Source organism: Pithys albifrons, chromosome 7, assembly GCF_047495875.1.
Source record: "Pithys albifrons albifrons isolate INPA30051 chromosome 7, PitAlb_v1, whole genome shotgun sequence".
NCBI lineage: Eukaryota > Metazoa > Chordata > Aves > Passeriformes > Thamnophilidae > Pithys > Pithys albifrons.
Window position 1 is genome coordinate 53,922,611 of NC_092464.1, and position 21,723 is coordinate 53,944,333.

The 21,723-nt window shown below is 42.2% G+C and overlaps 1 protein-coding gene across 3 annotated transcripts in view; it reads right to left on the reverse strand.

Annotated features, from left to right (window-relative positions):
- Positions 1-21,723, reverse strand: part of TPK1 (thiamin pyrophosphokinase 1) — a 308,446-nt gene that overhangs the window by 127,681 nt on the left and 159,042 nt on the right. Inside the window, exon 1 of one of the 3 annotated variants that reach the window (XM_071559615.1) lies at positions 1,394-1,551. The exons of the other annotated variants lie outside the window; for them this stretch is intronic. The gene's annotated coding sequence lies outside the window, so the exon portion shown is untranslated. Of the gene's footprint in view, positions 1-1,393; positions 1,552-21,723 lie in introns of those variants that run through there. 3 annotated transcript variants of the gene reach the window in all.

A 21,723-nucleotide genomic window follows, 5' to 3' on the forward strand; every position in this document is an offset into this window, starting at 1 on the left:
CTCATGCCTCTGCTGCTTTATACAAGTACTGCTGTAGAACATCATGTCAAAAAATGCTGATAGAGTGCTGCCATTAAAGCCACAAATTAAACTTTGACTTCTCATTCTCTTTTCACCTGAAGCAGATAACCAGTTCTGGAACTGGCAGAGATTTTAGAACTGCCCCTTTGCCACAATGTCCAGGAGACTGGCATGGTCAGACCAAACTGGGGGAGAGGACAAGCAGCAGCACTCGTACCTTCCTGTGTCTCCTTTACAGCCTCACTGGAATTAATGTCTGTGCAGCTCATGTTCACTCATGGCATAAGAGTTTCAGATAAATCTGCTGCTCCTGATATCTCAAATCCAATATTTTATGCCACAAAATTGGATGACAATTGTAATGCAGTTCTTTTCAAGCTCCACTATATTACTCTGGAGTGACAGAAACCTTCAAGACAGAGCTCTGCAGTGCAGCCAGAGTTTAACGAAAGGGCAGCGTAACAATGGCTAGATAGGCAATAACACTTGTGGGTTTATAGATATCTGCTCAACTTAGTAACGTTAACCTTTGGTAAGAAAGTTAAAAAGCCAAACAAATTTAACATTAGGAAAGGTTAGAAAAATCAATCCCACCCGGCAGGAAAGAAAACAATGGATTGCATCTGATGACGATACAGCTTTGCTGAATGATAGGAGGCACATTGCTAAAGGAGGAGGAGTGTGTCAGACACACATAATAGGATTATTGAACCCTATATTTCAGACAGACACTGAATTCAGACAGGCACTGAAATGTCATTCTGAGCAGCCCAGCATTTCTCCCCATTTTAGAAATGTTACACATGGCAGTGCGTTGTGTGTTTGGAGAAAGAAGTGTGTCGTTGTCCACTCTCCAATGTCCTTCTTACCTTTTATCAAGAGAAAGTCATGCATGTGCTTTCTCTAATCTTTCTGAGCATGAGAACATAATTAGAACAGAATATATAAAATATCCTAATGTGTGCTCTACCTCCAAGATCCTCATGCAGCAAGCCATTCAAGACTATTTTTTGACACCTGTGCTCACTGAGTGTACCAGTGACAGTCAGTTCAGCCCTTTAACAATTCCTGAGCACTGAGGTTCAATTTTGAGCTATCAATCTCAAACAGATGCACTTATGTATAGTGTTAATGACAGACAGAGAAAAGCCACATATCCTCCAGTTAGAAGAAAGGAAACAAGTTAGAGAGCCTCTCAAAATCACAGCACATACAAATAAAGTTTAAAAAACCTATATAAATTAAATTTCACCTTGATTTCACCTACCCAAACAGTAATGCACCCTTTCAATCCTAGTATGCCCCTGACAAACTGAATAATAGCTACAGATTCTCAGAATTATTTCAATTGGAAGGGTCATTTCAAAATTACCTGGTCCAACCAACCTCTTGCTCAGGTTGCTCGAAGCCCTTTTCAGCCCAGGTTTAGCATCTTCCAAGATGGAGACTCCATTTCTCTGGGCAACCTCTTCCCGTGCTTGACCACTCTTGTGGTGGCATTCTCTTTCCCTGTGTCTTTCATTGGGACCTCCTGTATTGCAAAGTAGGGTTGGTGTTTCTTTTCCTGTCCCTATTTAACTCAAAGAAGAGTCTCTTTCTGTTTCCCCTCTGCCCTCCCACTAGGAAATTTGGCAGCAATGTGATCTGCTGTTCCACTTTCTTCTGGAGGCTGAATAAAGTAGTTTACTTCAGCCTTTTCTCACAAATCATGTGCTCTAGACATCCCTAACAAACATCTCCCTCACTTGTGCTACACCATCATTCAGTATTCCCACCTCAGAGAGCCTGAAGAGGTCAATTAACAGCAAGGAGTTCTTTCTTCCTTTTAATGTAAATTTCTGGAATTTCATTTTGCCCACTCAGATTATAACTGCAGACCTCCACATTCTTCATACACCAGCTTCAGTCACCTGGACATTTTCATACCCAAATGTGCAGGCAAGTATTTACATTCTGAATTGGACTCAAAGCAATTGATACTGAAAAACAGCTCCAAGGAAAAGCACACATGGATCCAAGGCAGAGATGCTACTCTGCACAGAGTGATGAACAAAAATGGACTGCAGGATCTGATGTAGGTCTTGGACAAAGAAAATAAAACATGTGGATGCTTAATCAAACCAGTTGAACAGATGACAGACATCTGGTTGTCCGCAACAGGAGGGTGGTGTTGTGAGAGCAGAGCATTCAATCAGTATCATAAAGAAAGAGAAAAGAGTTTGGGAAGCATTTTTTTTGCAGAGATGACAGTAACCCAGACATTGGTCACCTTTAGTGTTGGCCCAGTGTTCCACAGCTGATGCAAACCAGCTCCAACAGAATCAAACCCAAGTCAGCATGGGATAAATAAGAAGCAGGCTATAACATCACATGATTCCAAAAAGATTTAGAGAGACAGAATTGTAGAGACAAACAGAACAGTAGCTCTAATCTGAGCTGCTGATAGCCATAAAAGCTGCACAGATTTCCTCTGGGCAGTAACTTACTGAGACTGCTTTAGAACACTGGCCCCCAACTAATGGAGCTGGTTCATGTCTATGAATTACAATCAGCAGGAAATTAGTGAATTGAAGCCTTTTGCATTTTGGGAATAAGATGCAAGTAAGGAAAGCAAAGCAGTAAAGTTCCCTGATTTCTTTGGGGAATTTCAAATACTGTTGAATAACAAGTATTGAACAGCTTGTCTTTAGATGAGCTTAATTGTATGAATTGTCTTTTCAGTTTTGTAGCAGAGAACAAATCAAGTATGTGCAATTGGCAAAAAATTATTTTGGATATTGAAAGAGCCAAAAATACTTAATTAAGTGAAATGTGTTCTCTTTCAGTTGTTGGACTCAAAATTTGGCTGACTGCTTGGCATCAGCACCAAGCTCACACTGTACAGATTGCTTGGTCCTTAATTCTGGGGTCGATGATGTTTTGACTCTTCCAACTGCCATTAAGACTGACTAAAATGATTTATTAATCATGTTGAAGCATATGCACTGGAAGCCAAAAAACTGAAACTCACACTCAAGTGAAAAGTCCCATTACTGAGGAATAAACCAAGAATGTTCAGGATTGACCATCCCTGCTAACCTTAGATAACATCACTTGATTTATTGAACAAGTACTACCTGGTGGCAGGAAACCAAACCAGTAAATATATGCAAACATATGCACAGCTCCACAATCCAGAAGCTACATGAACTTGTCAAATTTGACAAGCATTAAAAAAAAAAGAGAGCTCTGTAGTTGAAATTTTGACTGCAGCAGCTGCAACCTCTCCTCCCTTCCCCTATTTCTATTTTGATACGATCTTTTTCAAAGTAAATAAAATGTTTCCTGTTTTTGCTTTCAATGAGGCAGTGTGTGGCTTCTGGTGGAGGGTGGGTTTTTGATACCACAGATTTTATGTTGAGATAATAATGATGAAAGAATTCTTCTGCATTAATTAGGTCACCCCCTTTCAAAAGAAAAGTCTGTTGCTCATGAAATCACAGCAATTACTTAAAATGGACACAATATGAGTCTGTGTAGTTGCTATCTAATAATGATAAAGAAATAATGCTTTTTTTGGTGCCTATTAGAAACTGGAAAGCAGAAAACCAAAGGTTTCTAAATCTAAAAAAAAATCAAACCTAGGCAAAAAAACCCAAAACCAGAAATTAAAAAAAAACTAAACAACAAAACCCACAACCAAACAAAACCCAAACAGCACAGTTAACATTCCATTTGCTGGAAAAATTACCAGTATTTATCTGTACTGGAGGGAATCTTTCTAATGTATTAAATTTAGTGAATGAAAGCAAGTATCTTGAATGCTCACCCACAGGGCAGAAAGGGCAGTAACATACACATCAGTGAGACACCTTTATCAGAAGGCCACTAACATCTTCTAAACCTTTTAAATAACCAAGCAGAATGGTAAGTGTTGCATGAGAAAGGTCTGTCAGGACTTGCAGTCTCATATATCCAACCCAGATCACTCCAGGCCCATTTCTGGCACTTAAACAGTAGAACTACTTTTGTACATCCCTGTGCAACCCAAACATGTTATTTGTCCAATCTCATGATTAAAACTGAGTACAGCACAGCAGTGACAGCCACCTGCTATTTTTGGATCTTCTCTGAAATCTCCCTTATGTTCCCTTCCTTGTCTGAAAAACAAAGGTTCAGGGAGAGGAGCTTTAATTGATGGTCAGGCTCCCTCTGTAATCAGCACTGTGAAAAGGTTTTGCCTACCAAACTGATTAAAACTTTTGGATCCTAACCTATTGCTGGGACTGATTACAGTACCTTGCTTTTCTTGGAAAAATCACTTGGAAGCAGGAATTGCTACTCTGGCTGTGTGCACTGATGTATGAAGAGATGGGGTAGCTCGTGTAAGGGATCTCAGAGTGCTGGGACTGCCCCAGTGTCTGACAGAAGGGAATCAGTGCCACTGGTTGTGCACAGCAGGACCCACTGCCCAGTGGTGGCAACTGAGAGTCTTTTGTGTTGACTTGGACACATTTTGAACCAAGACTAAGAACTGTATCACTTTCAAAAATGCACTAAGGCACAAATTAAAATTAATAAGCATCTTTGGCACCACTGACAATACAAAGAAGAGTCAACACTCACCTGAAATAGCTCAGCAAACAGAAAAGCTGCCCAATCACAAATCCTATGCCCGCAAAGCTGAGGAAATGGGGCATGTGGTGTTCCTTGCAATTCAACCTCTTGAGGTGGGAGGTAGTGAGGGAGACCCCTTATCACCCACCACTTCATGGACAGTAATAGAACAGGGTTTTGTTTTGGCTTTTGTGCTTTTCTGGTTCTTTGTTGGTTTGGGTTGGGTTTTTGTGTTTTATGGGGTTTGCTTGTTTGGGGTTTTGGTTTTGTTTCTTTGTTTCAGGGCGTCAGGTTAACAGTGTTTGCTTTTTAGCACAGAGGATGAGGGACACTCCAAAGAACTAAAGTTAACAAGCAGACACTGTATTTGAATTGACGTCAGTTCCCAGACTAATTGCCAATTCTCAAGATCATCTCAAGGTAAGAAAAACAAGGAGGAAACAGCAAGGCTTGCACTGAAGTGTTTTCAAGGATCTGGGCTGACAAATTTCAGACATCCTAAACACTATCTTAACCTGATCCTTTGCCAATAACCTAAGAGACCCAAGAGCACCACAACCATGAAAAATGCATAGAAAATAGCAACAGAGATGTTAATCTGGAGGGCATAAAATTCCCTGAAAGGCATTTCTAATCATAAATTTTATTTAAATTTATATGACCAGCACAACAAGTCCCTCTTTCTTGAATTCAGATAGGCTTTATGCAACAGAATTCTTGTTCCTTAGCTACTATCTGCCAGGATGCCCTCAGTTTCAGAGATATGTAATTGCTCTGAAAGGAATTTGGATTATGAGAGCGAGCTGCATTTCAGATATTGATTACTGGACAGAATTAATTGAGACCAGTCCCAAAATGTGTACTAAGTGCAAAAAAAGGGTACTTTCTTACAAAAATGTCTACATGTACAAGATTAGTACAAAGGGATTTGAAGGTTTTCATTACCTAAAGGCAGCAAATTGAAAAGAGAGATATCCTCCTACTGTGGATAAAAGTCCCAAATTTCTGCTATCAATACAATTCAGTTGTTCCTTTTTTTCTTTTTGGCATTGGGATAATAATGAAAACAGTAAGATTAGTCCTGAGATTAATCCTTTAGGAAAGTCACTGGTTACTTTCCACTGCTTCTTAGTTTTCTTATGAGCTGCTGGCTGCCTTTAATTTGTGTATCAAGTTCTAACGCATTGGGTGTGTGACTATATTTGTTTTTACCTTCTCACTGTTCTGTCTGACAGTTTGTTAAACCCCTCAGCCTTTGTGTTAGAGCTGTATATCACAAGGAATAGAAGAAACTTGCCATATTCATTGTCTGTAATGCCCCATCATTTCAGGATCATCTCATACAGATCCAAAGGAGAATGCTGGACTATACACATCTTTAGCACAATGCAGACCAGCTTCTGTGTGCAACATTTTAAACTATATACCTGTCCCCTCTTCTTGCTCCTTCAGTTTTTCTTTCCGGTCATATTCCTCCTTCTCTGTGAAAGGAATGGCTAATTTAAATTTATGGATGTCTCTTTTGCTTTGTTGCAGATTATATAACATTTCTCATACGTGCTGGTGCCTGAGAAAGGCAGGTGGGTTGTTTTGCTGCAAACAGGTTATCTCCACGCACAGATATACCAGGTCTGCATCCTGCTTACACATTTATAGCATACCAGGAACAATAATGCAGAATGAAGCAAATTGTTGTTGTTATCTATACATACTCCATGTTAACTACAGCCAGAAAACTTAACACATACATGAGGAGTGAGTGAGGGCACTTGGTGTGTTCAGATGGAGAGGAGGAGACTGAGAGGAGACCTCATTGCAGGGACAACTTCCTTGGGAGGGGCAGAGGAGGGGCAGGCACCGATCTCTGCTCTGTGGGACCAGGGACAGCACCCAGGGAATGGCTGGAGCTGTGTCAGGGTAGGGACAGACCCCAGGGAATGGCCTGGAGCTGTGTCAGGGCAGGGACAGCCCCAGGGAATGGGCTGGAGCTGTGTCAGGGCAGGGACAGACCCCAGGGAATGGCCTGGAGCTGTGTCAGGGCAGGGACAGCCCCCAGGGAATGGGCTGGAGCTGTGTCAGGGCAGGGACAGACCCCAGGGAATGGCCTGGAGCTGTGTCAGGGCAGGGACAGCCCCCAGGGAATGGGCTGGAGCTGTGTCAGGGCAGAGACAGTTCCCAGGGAATGGCCTGGAGCTGTGTCAGGGCAGGGACAGTCCCCAGGGAATGGGCTGGAGCTGTGTCAGGGCAGGGTCAGGTTGGATCTCAGGAAAAGGCTCTTCCCCCAGAGGGTGGTGGGCACTGACCAGGCTCCCCAGGGCAGTGGGCACAGCCCCAAGACTGGCAGAGCTTCAGGAGTGTCTGGATGATGCTCTGGGGCCCAGGGTGTGACTCTGGGGATAGTTCTGTGCAGGGCTGAGGGTTTGGAGTCAATGATCCTCGTGGGTTCCTTCCAACTCAGCATGTTCTGTAATTCTGTGATAAAAGAGATGTTGCTTTTGGGAAGTAACTGGAGGAAAGTTCTTAGCCACATCTCAACGGATTCAGGTGTCAGAGGTAACAAAGCTGGAAAGGCTGCCAAACTCAAAGGCACATTGTTCTTCATTTAGCTGCAGTCTTTGGTACTGAACAGAACTCTATGGGTCTAAGAATTTTAAGATTGAATAAGTTTTGCAAATGCCTAATCTTACTGCAGACCAGTGACAACAGGTTTCACACACTCAGAATAAAATTAATTGTTCAGTATTTTAACAAGTGATATTGCAAAGCTAACAGCAATGAAAATAAAAACCAATAACAATCATAATAACAACAACAGCAGCAACTGCCACCCCTCAACTTTACAATGCATTTCCATCAACGATCACCAAAACATCTGGGAGCAATGAACAGAAATAATTGACATGCTGACATTCTGACAGACAGAAGGGACAGCTCAGGAAATTAAACCACTGCTCAGCACAGCCATTCTGACTTCATCACTACCAAGTGTTCCACTGAGTACCAACACATTTCCAAGTGAAATTCAGGCTCCTTGCTATATTTCTACATAACTGAGGTAGATTCTTGAATAATAAAAGGTCACACATCATATTCATGCAGTTGCTGCAATTTTATTTGTGGAGGGCTTCCACTACCCTCAATAGAAAAGTGAGGTTGCTGAATAAGCATTCAGTCTTTTTAGATCTGAGAGCCCTTAATTACTTTGTAAGCTGGAAATCAGATTTATCTTCAAGTCCTGAGTTTTTTTAGGCAGAGGTTGCAGGTTTAAAAACAGAACCCTTTGAAATTGGACTGTACATTCTTCTCCCCATCTCTCTCTTTTCCACATGATATATAAACAATTACTCAGGGGACTGTTCAATTAGATATCAGAACATCCAAGCTTACTGTACTGAAAATACTTCCATTACACATGTGAAATGCTTCAAGCTTTGAATGGGTAAAAAAATACGACATCAAACAAAATAAATAATGTGTAGCCAACTAACAGCAATTATTCTGCAAGTAATACAGAGCTTTGCAATAAAATATTTCCATTGCTATGCCCTAGGTATCTTCTAGTAGGATATTCCTTTGCTTTATACAGCAGCAGTGATTTCTGAAGCCAACACTTCTAGCTCTTCCTATGGATAGCTAACAGAACATGATAGGTACAAAGGCACTATATAGTCATCTCCTTGTTCTAACAGGGTTCTGCTCACAACCCACTGCACTAACAATCCTGTGAGCTGTGCTGAGTCACAGTCCACTGCACAGGTTATATTTTGAGGGATGTATCACAGAGCCACAGAATGTCCACCTCCAGAAAGCAGAGGGCCCACTCTGATGTTTGTTAATGATGCAGTGTATGCCTAAAGTGAATTACCATGAACTGACATCTCTATGGAATATCAGACCCCAACAACTTCCCCAACATGACCGAGAGTAGAATTTGGCATCCACTGTTGACAAAGGGTGATGGAACTGTCAGGGGACATCCATAATCCAAAATGCAAGCCACAGCCACTTGTGGAAAGAGCTGTAACAGGGTTGCAGGAACTAAGTGCAGCCAAAAAAGCAGTTATATATTGTGCCAAAACACAAGTGCAGGTATTCAAAGGAGCTGGGTGCACACACAAGGGCACACTGGCCCAACAGACTACTTGGGATGTGCAAGGATGCAAGACAAGTTATTTCCTTGACTGCTGCCTGGCCAATGTGTGGGGCTCCAGAACATCCAGCTGTGCTTTGAGCTCCCCATCAGCTCTACAGGGTAACAAGACTGCTGTGTGACCCTGACTTAACATGCACTGGTACCAACACTCAGGACAGTCAGCCAATTCTAACACATAATCACATCTGTGAGCTTCTCCTATTATGATTGCTTCATTCTGCCTGTTCTCTATTTTCAACTAGTGCTGTCAGGAAGGGAAAAAAAAGAAGATATCAAGACCTGCTTGTGCATTTTGATTGGAGAGCTAAAAAAAGCTTACAGCTTCGAAAAGCTGTGAGAAGAAGCATCAGAAGCTCAGCAAGGCTACATGTGTACATTTTGAAGGGGCAATGTTAACTTTTTTTTTAGCTCATGCAAGTTCTACACACATTAAATGAATTTTGCCTCAATTTTAAGTCTGAAGCATATCCACATGGAGACAGCAATATATGCAGATACATACATTCCTTCAAATTCTGCGGTTTCCAGAATATTTGGCCCTTTTCCAGCTGGGATTTGTAGATGATGGTTATGTCTCTATTGTAGTCAATGCTCTGATTGGAAACTGCAGTGGAACAAACCAAGCTCTAGTGGGCAACAAAGCTCAGCCCCAAAGCCTGTTTTCTCTGGTGTGTTTCACAACCTAAAAAGATCAAAATGCTGCCACTGCTCCTGGAAGTCCAACTTGCTGGTTCCCAGCACATGGGTGTTCCCAGTGACCTGGTTCACAGCGAGGAAGGCTCTGTCTGCACTGAGCAGGCACAGAACAGCCCTGGGAGCAAATCAATGCCTCACTCTCCCACTCAAAAGCCTCTGCCTGCACAGCAGCTTCAAGCAATGGTGAACATTAGTGACTGCCCTTTAACTCATTCTATTAAAGATTTGTCAGACACTTCTCAAGCTGTGAGGACAGTTGCAAAGAAAACTCTCTCCAAACATTTTCCAAGGCTGGATTTGCTGTGAGAAGGCAATATATACACTAATCAGGTGGCAAAACATGGAGATTTAAACCAACCTTTTCAGTTATCCTGTCCATCTTTCTAAAGAAAAAGATTTTCTCCAGTCACTCTCAAGTCTTGTGTTCAGTTTGATTAAAAGATTTTTTAAGCCTCGGAGGTTTTGCTTTATTCCAGCTAAAAAATGCACCACACCACAACAGATGCTTCTCCTGATATTTCCTAAGGTCTTTTATTCAGCCATACCCCACCTTGCACATAGCATTACATAAGTTTATCTCCCCACTCCATGTGATGCCCAATCTTCCTTCAAACTCATGTTTCCAAATCCCTTCCATCCAGAGAAAATATAAAGGTGAAGTCAATACACAAGCAACATCTGTGGCACATAGAAAGTAGATTTTCTCTACTGACAGAAGGCATTAGAGCTGCTCTCCTTTTTGCAGGAACTCATTGTGCTTTCCTCACAGAACAGGATGGCAATCCTGTGCCTGAATTGGACCACAAACATTACTTGTTAAGAGGCTTTGCTTTTCAAGCTGCAGATCATATTCTAAATGTCAACAGATTACAGTACATCAGACACTTGATAGTTTTTTCTTATACAAGCAAAAAACTTCCCCAACACTTTTTATTCTCTATCTATCTGTCTAATTAGTGGTTGTCCAGCCCATTACTTCTGGAGACAATGCCCTACATCTACTATGCAATTTTATAACCCACCCCAAAGATTCACAAGGGAACTGTCTTGAGATCGAACACTGAGACAACATCCATCAGCTAAAGGTTCAGCCAGTGGTGCTGCCATGGGAATCTACTGTGACCTGGAACATCTGCCAGAGCACAGCCCCACACTCATGTTTGGGTTACTAGGTGGTTCCTACCCCCTGTGTGTGTTAGGCTTTGATTTTGGCCTCTTCCCATCTCAGGGCCTGGTCTCTCTCCATTTCAGTCTTGCAGGTTTTGGTCTCTTTCCATCCTGCAAGTGTGCAATAAGTTAAGAATTCCAGCATGCACTGTAGAAATGAATAAGCATTCCAGAGGCAATCTATAGCACAAGAACCATCATGGTACACACATGTAGAGTAACCATAATCCTACTCAGATAAACAACTGCTTAAGGCAAACACCTCCCTCTTCTCCACAGTCTTTGAAGGCACAGCCACGCATCTACATCTGTGCTTTGCATACACTCAAATTCTTTAAATATTCCGTTTCTTTACTGTGACTTTGACAGAAAGAAGTGACCATAAAAAGGTAGCAATTGTCATCTATTCTGCATCCCCATTTTATCAAGCATAGAGGCTTTTGGTTCCTTTGGAAATTCAAAAACTAAGCACTCTACAATTACATGCTGCACCAAGTAAAAATAAAAATACCACAACAGAGAAAGTATGTGACACACTTAGTTTTTCGTTTGAATGAATCACATCAGAGAGACACAGTGGAAATGATTTTGCAACAGATTTAAAGCAAAAGCTGTTTGTTGGTTTGGTTGGGTTTGTTGGTTTGGTTGCAAATGACATTCAAACCGTCAGCTTTCAATCAGATAGTTTTTTGAATGTGACAGTCTAACACTAAAATTGCTATCTGAGTGCAGTCTAGTGGAGCGTAAAACACATTTTCTTAATGGATTCACTGGAAAAAAAATCTAAAACCACTGTGATCAAATTATGATTAAGCAAGTAAAGGATTTTGCTGGATTGTTAGAATGGAAGTAGAGGAGAATCACTACAGATTTAGGTAACTATGGCACTAAGAGAACACTCAGTGTTCAGTATGTTTGGCAGAAGACATAACACATCTCTTCTGCCAATAGGGCATTTTCCTTTGTTCTTAGCAAGCTCTGCCAAAATTTAGCTAATATTAAACCTCATGACAGTGCTATGGCACCAGATATTTAATTAACTACTTATTTGTTCCAAATAATTCGTCTGAGAGTGAACAGAGCTCTTTTTGAAAGGAGCCAAGATTATCATGTGCAAGAAGAAAAAGAATCCCTCATTCAAGAAGAATTAGTAGGTCACTGTAAATAACATCTGCACATTTACTGTAAATCATTTTGGTGACAGAAGGCACTGCCATGCAGTCTGATCAACATTACCAATGAAGCACAGCCAATTTTGGTATGTTTGTATGACAGATTGCTGTTATTAGTCAACATTAGGATGTTTGATGTAGTTGTACAGGGCTTCCATCCCCCAAACTTCTCATTTTGTACTCTCAAAAAAACATCCCTGCAAAAAATTAAGTTGACAAGAGGAACAGAGATGAGAGGTTTATTTCACTTCCATCACGTAAAGCTCAACTTCAAGCCATGTCTTAACTTTTAAGAGTCTGTAACTCACCTTGGAAGTCAAATTCTTGTGCCTTATCCTGAGTTCCTGCCAACATCACCCCTGTCTGCAACTTGAACTCAACCAACTCCTGTGCCTGGCACGACGCAACACTGAGCCAAGCCCATCTCCTGCTGAGCTAAGAGCAAGATATCCCTTTGCTTCAGGAAAATAAGTTATTTTAGATAACTAAGCACATTTGCTTTCTCTACAGATAACTGCAGAGGGCACAGTAATCCTGGCTCTTCTGCCACCACTGGTGTGAGGTGCCGGCTCCGGTCTGGGGGACAGGAGATTTTCATGGTCTGTGAAAGACCTGCTTAGACTTACAGGCCAAATGACTGTACTTCAAGGAACTCAGCTGGTTCTTTCTGAACACATGGAAGACCAGAAACAATGTCTATAAACAGAGAATTTGGGAGGCAATAAGCAGGCAAGAGCAGCACACACTGGAAGACATTGCTGCACAGGCTTTTGCTGGGCTGGCAAAGCAGCAGACAGAACCAAGGAAGTCTGAAGGCAGTCAGAGTCCAGAACAGCACAGCTGGATTTGTTACCAAGATTTGCAACATTCCATATTTATCTTCCACTTTGCTTTTCATGGTATCTCATCTGCTTTGAATAAATAATAAACTACTGCCTCAGATACCACATTCCTCTCAATGGAAGCCCTTCAAGTGCTGCCAACCACTGCTGTGACCAACCCAGCTCTGAAAGGCTGACGTACCACCTGCTTCTCTTATCCAATTTCCTTTTCTTTGAAAGCAGTGAACCAAACAGCTGTTTAATACTGAACTCCCTGATCACCCTAAAAATCTCCAGTGCCTGAGATAGAAGCAAATGCCTGAGTGGATTTTTCTGCAGCATCACCCAGCTCTCACTGTTTGCTGTGCTGTCCCAAATATTCAATTCTTTGAATCCCCATTTTTCAACTCACTAATCATATTCCCAAATTTCTAGGTCAGAAGAAGAAACAAAGACAGTACAAACCACAAATTGCTAGGAAAGTAGGAACTCATGTAATTTTTCCCAACAGCAGCCTTTCCCCATTCTCTAGAGCCATTTCTCTTTTCATAACTTAGTTCCTGTGCCTAAACCTTTTGGTCCAAAGCTGCTGCAGGATCCACACCGTGTCAGTGCCTCAGACCTCCAGCCAGGCTGTGGCAAAGACCAGATGCTTTGCTGGATAACCACATTCCCAGCTTGCTCTGTCACCCACAGCAGGAGAGTCACCCATCCTCACAATTAGCTCTGAAATGAGACGTTTACAATATTTGGAAGATGCCTCTAACCTCTGTCTTGGCATTAGGAGAAACAACTGGATGGAGCAGACTGAGCCAGATGCTCAGTATTGAACCTGCACAACACAGTACAAGGAGGGGAAAAGGGAAGAACACAGACACATCCACTCTACCTAAGCCCTGAGGATTGCCTTTACTCTGTTCTTCCTACAGACTGTGAAAGAACATCAATGTGTGAATTGAATCCTAAGAACAACCAAGTGGTAACAACACAGGGAAGGTGAGAGTACCTGACCAGTCTCTGTAAACCTCTTCACAAGCCATCTTGTGTTGGAGGGAAGCCAGAGCTTTCCCTGGTATGAGGGGAAGGAGTATGGTCTGTGTTTTAAAACCAGTGTGGAGGGCAGGGTGGGAGGCAGGGAAGGAAACCTAAACATATGTAGCTCCCAGGTACTGTGACACCACCAATGATTGCAATGACATCATACATCTGACTCCTGAAGTGCAGGATGAACAATGACATCAATAAAGCAAAAGGGATGAGGGAAACAAAGTATTCAGAAACACATGGGAACAGATCAATGAGTTAATAAATTCGCCTTGCAACGTTGCACAAAGGTATTTTGATAAACTGAAATGCTAATGATAATCTGTATTATCCCATTTCCTTATCCCTAAACTAACATCATCCTTTTCTCTGTTCCTGATACATCTTAGGCCATTCTTCTTCTGTACATAGATGCAAAATAGCACTGACAAGATTAAATCAAGCACCTGCTTTTAAGTAAGCTGTTAGTAACTCTAGGGAGGCAGAGGGGCAGGGAGAACAAACACTGCCTGTTGGATCCTACCACAACTGTAGCTTTTCTTGCTCAGTACTGGGCTTACAGAGATGGCTTTTCTGGCTGAAAAATTAATCACAGCACATTTTACTGTTTCCTATACTACAGAGTGATAAAGATGACTAGTGCAATAATTACAATATGCTATAATTACTTATAGTAACCAATGGTAAAGGGCATTGCAATGCTCTGGAAGTACTTTCAATTCTAAACACTCTGTATTTCTCAGAGTACCTTTTCTTTATTGATAATTCCAAATCTATGACTAACCAGCAGAGGACAAGTGAAACCCAAGTGCACAGGCAGTGCTCTCTGCATGCCAGCTCCATGGAGAATTGTTCCAGACATCTTTGCATCACTCTTAGGTCAGAAGCACCCCAAGCCATGCTGCAGAGGCACTCGGGTCAATCAGGAGAAAGACACTGCAGTGAACACTCAATCAAGTTGGCCCCAAAGCTGGAAACGAAGCCTGTGCTGGCAGGGGAGGCTGGGAACAGGAGATAGGAGGGAAGATAAGGCATGGTACTAGAGTCTTTAAGAGAATTCAGCCAGAAGCACTGAGTTTGACAACCTGGCAGTTCAGCCAGAATCCAGAGACATCAGACAGATATTTGGTTCTGGAACCAGCATGGAAAGGAAACACTGTATTTGACTGGGCAGAAATAAAAAAGAAAAAAAAGTAAAAATCAAGATTTCTTTCATTGTCACTCTTACCCTCCTTACAACTCTGTAAGTAAGTCCTGTCTTAGTTAAGGAAAACCCATTCCCTCTTTTTGCACTGCATTTCTACAGTACCCGGAAAAACGTTAAGACAAATTATAAATAGCAATAAAATATCAGTCACAAGTACAGGCTTGTAATCCTCTCCATAACCACAAACAAGACATGTGATGTGGAAGCTGCTTGATGTAGAAGGACACAGGAGAGCAGATAAAAATCAGCAAAGATTCATCTCCACTTAATTTTGAGTACAGTCCTTTCAGGATACTTATCCAGACTAATCAGATTAGTGTAGCTGTGGACTGTCCTCTGTGATGGATTGTCTGAGTTTCTCACCTAAAATTTGCATGAAACGTGGTGGCTGGTTTGTCTAGAGGTCAAACAGAAGATCTGATCTGTAAATTTTGTTTGCACTTCTTGTAGTTCAAAGGCACAAATATTTGAAGTTCCACTGCAAAGCACACATTCACTGTAGTAGTGACCCACTCGGATTAGTACCTACAGTGAAGAGGAAAGCAAACATCAGCTCTGCCAGTAGGAAGATGCCTTTTTTCCTTGGAAAATCCAGTGTTATGCCTTACAGCACACATACCAGCAGGACAATGCAGGGCAAATAATTTTAAAAAAGCATACACTTTAAAATTATCAGTTTATTGAATATTTAGATAACAACAGCTAAGATATGAATCTATAAATCAGATATATGTTGATGTAAAAATTTAGGACATATGCTTTTTTTCTCTATTATTTTTAGCTCTTGCTGTATGCTTCAGAAATCACCAAGAGAATCACAGAATAATTTGAGTTGGAAAGGACCTTAATGACCATCTAGTTCCAACCCCTCTGCCATGGGCAGGGACACCTTCTGCTAGACCAGGATGCTCAAACCCTCATCCAAGTTGGTCTTAAACACTTCCAGGGATGACGCATCCCCAGCTTCTCTGGACAACCTGTTCCAGTGCCTCACCACCTTCACAGTAGAGAATTTCTTCCTAATATCTAATCTAAACCTGCCCCCTTTTAGTTTAAAGCCATTATGTCTCGTCCTATCAATCCATGGCCTTGTAAAACTCTTGCTCTGGAGAGGATCTTTTTGTATGTGACTCTCCAATAGACTATCTGATTTTGGGGGGAAAAGTCCTGGAACAGCATCAGTGGCAACAATCAGCTTAACTTGCAAATACTGAAGAAGGAATGTTGGTATTCAAGATTCAAATTAAACCTATTCTCATCCTTATTTTTTAAACAAGATTTAATCTATCTACTGTCAAATTTACCAATAAAGTCATTAAAATGAAATACAAGCTCTCTCCACAACAGATGCAAATCACATCAGGTCACATTAAAACTGGCTATTAAAAACATGCAGGAGAAAAATAACCCAAAGATTGTAAAACCCAGTTTTGCTTCTGGACTATTTTTTATAGCAGATTAAACAGGTTTAAAAAGGAAGCAAACAAAATAATCATCTGCACTGTTTAATGATTAGAGTTACAACTTGAAAACCTATGTCTGGATTCTGTTCTTTAAGAGTCATGATGGTTTCACCACAACTTCATGAGAGGACAGAGACTCGGACACAGCACTGCAAGGGACACTGAGCAAGTTTGCAGGTGACACAAAACTGTGAGGGGCTGCTGAGTCCCTCAAAGGCAGGGAGGCCCTGCAGGGAGAGCTGGACAGAGCAGAGGGCTGGGAATCACCAGCCATGGGAAGTGCCAGAATCTGCCCCTGGGATGGGGCAACCCTGGATGGACAGACAGACTGGGAATGAGATGCTGGAAAGCTGTGCTGGAAAAGGGCCCTGGGGGTCTTGGTCATGGCCAGTTGGCCACTGGTCAGCAGTGCCCTGGAGCCAGGAGGGACATCCCTGTCCTGTCCTGGGGAGTATCAGGGGATTGTCCTGCTCTGCTGTGCACTGGGGCAGCGTCACCTGCATTGGGGGAGGCAGTTTGGGGGGACACAATGGAAGGGAGAGATTGAGCCATTGGAGAGTGGCCAAAGGAGGGACAGGGAGATGGTTCAGGGCCTGGAGGGGCAGCGAGTGAGGGCACAGAGGGCACTTGGGGTGTTCAGCTGCAGAAGAGGAGACTGAGGGGAGACCTCATTGCAGGGACAACTTCCTTGGGAGGGGCAGAGGAGGGGCAGGCACTGAGCTCTGCTCTGTGGGACCAGGGACAGCACCCAAGGAATGGCCTGGAGTTGTGTGAGGGCAGGGACAGCACTCAGGGAATGGGCTGGAGCTGTGTCAGGGCAGGGACAGCACCCAGGGAATGGGCTGGAGCTGTGTCAGGGCAGGGACAGCCCCCAGGGAATGGCTGGAGCTGTGTCAGGGCAGGGACAGCCCCCAGGGAATGGCTGGAGCTGTGTCAGGGCAGGGTCAGGTTGGATCTCAGGAAAAGGCTCTTCCCCCAGAGGGTGGTGGGCACTGACCAGGCTCCCCAGGGCAGTGGGCACAGCCCCAAGGCTGCCAGAGCTCCAGGAGTGTTTGGATGATGCTCTGGGGCACTGGGAGTGATTCTCAGCTCTGTGCAGGGCTGAGGGTTGCACTCAATGGTCCTTGTGTGTCCCTTCCATCAGAGCATGTTGTGTGATTCTGTGAAGGTCATAGAAGCATTTAAACTGATCATCCAATAAAGAAAATGAAAATTTATCTTCTAAAAGACAGACTTTTTCCCAGTAGGTTGTCATGACAAGCTCAACCCAGAAAAGAGTTGTTGTTACTCTTAAATGACACATTTACCTTCTCAGACAACTCTGTCTAAATGCTTCTAGTCAGGTAATGAATTTTATACATATTTTTATCCTTCTGGAAAATGGTACTGATACCTCTCAGTTTTTGGTGTTTCTTCCTTTTTTCTTTTTGTTTGATAATGAAGCTGCTTTCAGATGGAATTGGAATCAAAATTAAATCCACACTATTGCATTTAAAAAAGCAGTTAAAGATTTTAGTTAAAATCTAGGACAGGTAGAATTGTCCTATCTCACCAAGTTTAATGCAGTGCCTCACTGGAAGTATGTAACAAAGTGATTCCCACAAAATTTTCAGCATCCACTTAGGAAACCACCTCTTCTGCCCCAACTACCATCTCCTGGAAGGCTCAATCCTCAGTGCTGCTGGAAAACAACAAAATAATAATTTGCAGTCTGATTTTATTAGAACAGATCTTAAATCAAGGCTATCTTTTATCTCCTCCAGTCCTCGTGTTTGGCCCTTTCTATATTTATTTTACTTTTATTTCATTAGGCTAAACAATATAAGCTCTTTCAGCCTTTTCTCATAGAAGAGGCTGTTGAGCCCCCTGCTCATTTTAGCAGGTATTTTTGGAGCCTGCTTCAGGCTCAAGTTCCTGTTTTCTGGAGATGGATTAGCAGAGGTGCATGTGGTGTTCCAGGGGTGACATCAAAACCTTCTGCAGGGGCACTGACAGAGATCCTGATACTGATCTCTGTGGGGACCATCTTTGCTCCTCCTGCTGCTGCCACACTGAGAAATGACCCACGCAGTGACATTAAGATTTTATCTTCTCCTGCACACACGACTGTGAGCCTGAGCTCTGTGTGATATGTGAGAATTGAGTCTCCTGACCCAGCTTTTATGTCCAAACTAGGATGCTAACAGGAAGTTTAGTAGGTTTATCACCCAGCCTGTAGCTGTGACCTTCTGATAACAAGAGCAATTTTCACTTCCATGTGCTCCTTCTCCCAACTTCCACTCTGCGCTCTCTACTGAACTTAAAACCTTAAAGACAGGTTTTGGTTTGCCATGGAGTGTTCCCTGCAATAACCATGCTGTCCTCATGGGTCAGCTTGACCACTTCCTTGTCCTGCATTTTCTAGGTAACTGAAGTACCCATTCCTACACTTGGAGCTGACAGCAGAGAGCTCTAACTCACCTGCACATTTGGACTTTCAAAACCATGGTTTTTGCTAAATAGCCCTCCTCCTCTTCCATCCTTCACACGTCATTTCCTTTCTGAGTTCACATGGTTATATCTCAAGTCTTTCTTGTCTATCTTTCACCTTTTGTTTACAAACCAGTTTCAGGCAGAAGTTTATAAGACAAAAGGGGGTGGGAATTTGCCTTTTCTTTGTTTAGTGTGTAAGCTCCAACACAGAGGGCTTTCTGTTCTTAATTTCTCAAGGCACTTCCTTTTTGAAATACAACTACAGAAGATTTATAAATAAACCCCCAAAACTGAAGTACAGACCTCACAAACTTTCTGCTCATCTCCACAGTTCACAAGTCAACCTCTGATCATTCTATCAAAAGTCATTTTTGGCCCCCAAATGCACCAGAAATGCTTTACTGCCTACCAGAACAACATTGAAAATACCACACCTCGTTTCTTCAGAGACTCTATGCTGAAATATTATCTGCCTTATACCACCAGGTACACCTGGGTTTTCCCATTTAAATGGCACCTTTTCCCTCATGCCCAAAAACATGAGTGCAAACCAGCCAACTTTATTTGTAGTTCATCGTAAACATACTAAGTAATTTCACAATAACCTTTTTTTTATAACATAATATTTCTATTTAATTCTCGCCTGCCACTTCACCGTATTTCCACTAAATGTGTAAAAATCTATGTGCATACCAATAACAATTGGCTTAGTGTTATGGGTTCCCCTAGGTGGGCCTAGATTTGGGCTCTGAAGTCTGGACTAGGCCGAAGCTGTCAGCTGACTTGAGCTGGGCTGAGCTAACAGCTGACCTCTTCTAGCCAGTAACTTTGTATTCCATACCACATTATGACATCATCTCCAGGGAAGTAGGAACCAGTGTGGGAGTGGTTAAGGCTGTCGCTTCTCAGCCCTCCTCTTGGGAGGACGCACGATGCTGTCCCAGGGGGGATGGAGAGGACCAGGCCCACCACTGGCTCACAGGGTACCTCAGGAAAGTAAAATGTGTTGTTCTGGGTCTCTCCTTTCTGCTTGGGTTTGTCTCCCTGGGGAATAAGCTTCTTCTTAAGTAATGTGTAGTTAGGACAGTAGAATTTGTGTGTTCGTTAAGAAGTTGAGGTGGGGAACTTGTTGTTGTAGACTTGTGTGAGTGTATATTTGTACTCTCTTCTAATTGTCTCTTTCTTTCTGTGAAAAATATATGTAGATTTAGTATAAATGCAGTTTGAAGTGTTTTTTTTTTTCCTTTCCCCTCTCTTTTCCTCCCTTTCCCTGGTGTTAGGAGGGAGGCTTTTCTCTCTGTGCTTGGGGGGGTTGGCAGTTGCTTATCTCAAACCAAGACACTTAGTACTTCTGTTTTGCTGCCACTTTTCCTGTTCAAGAGCCAACAGAGCATTTCAGTAACTCCTTGCTGACCTTACCCACTTTTGACCTGGGTTACATCAACTGACCAGCTACAGCTCCAACCCACACTGTACTGTTGTTTTCTACTACACAAAGGAATTTTACATGCTACAGAGACATAAATATGATACAGAGGCAAAAATAAACTTATCTAACCACATTTTATATTTAAAAATGTACTGATTTACTGGACACATGGTTGAACTCAGCAGCCAGAGATAACATCGACTGCTTCTCATCACCAAGCCCTTCCACACTTTAGGAGCAGTCATCCTCTCATACCCCAGTTTTATTCATACATTGAAAAAGAAAACAAACAATTCTCCTTTTTTTCTGAACCTAAGCACTGAACTGAAGTCAAATTACTACAATAAAATGTAACAAACAATCTCTGACTCTGTGGCAATGCCCTAGCAAAAGCTTCTTTAGCTTCCTCTAGCTTCAAATCCTGAACTAGTCGCGTAGCCAGTTCTGTCTGTTCCCCTCAGCTTTCAGCAGTTCATGCTTTAAAATCCTTTACTTACTTTGCATGATTTTAATTGAGGAATTTATTAAAATAGTGCCACATTATACCCTTTAATTAGGCCTACTTTTTAAAAGAAATGTATGAATTTAGTGAAATATATATCCTGTGGTTTTATCTTTCAAATCAGGTTTGTTTGTTTTAAATTTGTGATAGTAACACAAAATGCAGCTGCTAAATATTTATTAACTGCTGAAAGGCAGGTAGAGGACACTCTGTGTTTCTAAATCAGATACTCACAGAAGTGTCTGACAAGCAGACTTCAAAAACTGTCTTATCTGCCAACACAGCAAGTGGAAGAGCCCTCCTGTCTCACCACACTTGCTGCTTGCAGTCCTAATTAACTGCATCCTAAACACCCTTGCACTGGATCACCAAGGACCAAAGATGGGCTCCCTGCACATAATTTGGGGTTCAGATGTCTGAGATTTCATAGGCTCATCAATGGCACTTTCCAGGACAGGTGGCTATCTAGAAAGCATCTCTGTGTACTGTTCCACTAATTATTACAGAAATACATTTAATGAATGCAATTCCAAAGGCTGGTTCTCCCATCACGTTTGAATTCAGATTTCTGGGTCCAGCCGTAATACTCTCACTTTGCTCATCCCTCAGACAGAACTCACAGCAAGAAAGGCTCAGGAGCAGTCATTTTAAATTAGTGAATCACTGAAAGCAGTGAAGGAAACAAAAGACAGGGGAGGGGGATAGTTTGCACTGGGAAGAAATAAATGTTTTATTAACAGAAAACAGGACTGGAAGGCACTGGCCCTTACAGTGCCTTTTGTGAAACTTCTTTGAAAGTGAATTTAACTAAAGGAGATAGAGTGTAAACAGCAGTAATATGATTTGGGAAGAGTTCATCTTTACAGAGTTTTCCAGCATTTATTAAACCATATTAGATTTACCCTAACCCTTCAAAGCATCTTGAGTTTGCCACAAAAAGTCCATCACATAAAGTGATAAGTAGAGCTCCCTAAGGGACC